Genomic DNA, 856 nt, shown 5'->3' on the forward strand with positions numbered 1-856 from the left:
ACATTATTTGCAGGCAAAGATATATATATATATATATATATATTATTTACTCTTTCACCTACCAATTTTAAGCTATCATCTTCCTTGTGCTCAAGTGTACAAGTATGTGATGTAAAATATACCTGGTAGCCTTTATCACAAAGCTGACTAATGCTAAGCAGACTGTGTTTCAAACATTTTACATAGAGAACATCCTTGATTACAATTGTTGATTCACTTCCTATGTCTCCAGCACCAAGAATTTTGTCTTTGTTGTTGTCACCATACTTTACATATCCTCCATCTTTTAAATTAAGAGATATAAATTCTGATTTGTCTCCAGTCATATGCTTGGAACATCCACTGTCTAGATACCATGAGTGTGTCTTGGATGTCAAGCAGATCTGCAAAACAAAATTCAGATTTTTGTTTTAGGTACCCAATTTAGATTGGGTCCTTGAGGGTTAGTCTCAATCACAGGTTTCTTTACTTTCCAAACTTGTTTCCATCCCTTGTTAGCAAGTTTCTTCAGTTTACAATTAAATGATATATGTCCTTTTTTGCAACAGAAATGGCATGAAAAAGTATAGAATTTACTGTGAGTTGGTTTACTGCAAACATCATGAATTGACTTTGATTTAACAAATTTATGACTCTTTTGAGCATTCCTATTTGGTCTATAACCAATTCCAGATTTTTCATTTGCATTCTTTTGGTTGTCAAGAAGAGCATTCAGGTTGTTTCTACCATTTGTAAATTTTGCTAAATCAGATTTTAGTGATTCAACCTTTCTTTCAAGTTCAGTAAAGCTAGTGAGTTTATCATGTGCTTCCTTTTTCAACAGTTCATTCATGTCTTCAAGCAACTTATGATCTTT

This window comes from Cicer arietinum, chromosome 5 (assembly GCF_000331145.2).
Source record: "Cicer arietinum cultivar CDC Frontier isolate Library 1 chromosome 5, Cicar.CDCFrontier_v2.0, whole genome shotgun sequence".
NCBI lineage: Eukaryota > Viridiplantae > Streptophyta > Magnoliopsida > Fabales > Fabaceae > Cicer > Cicer arietinum.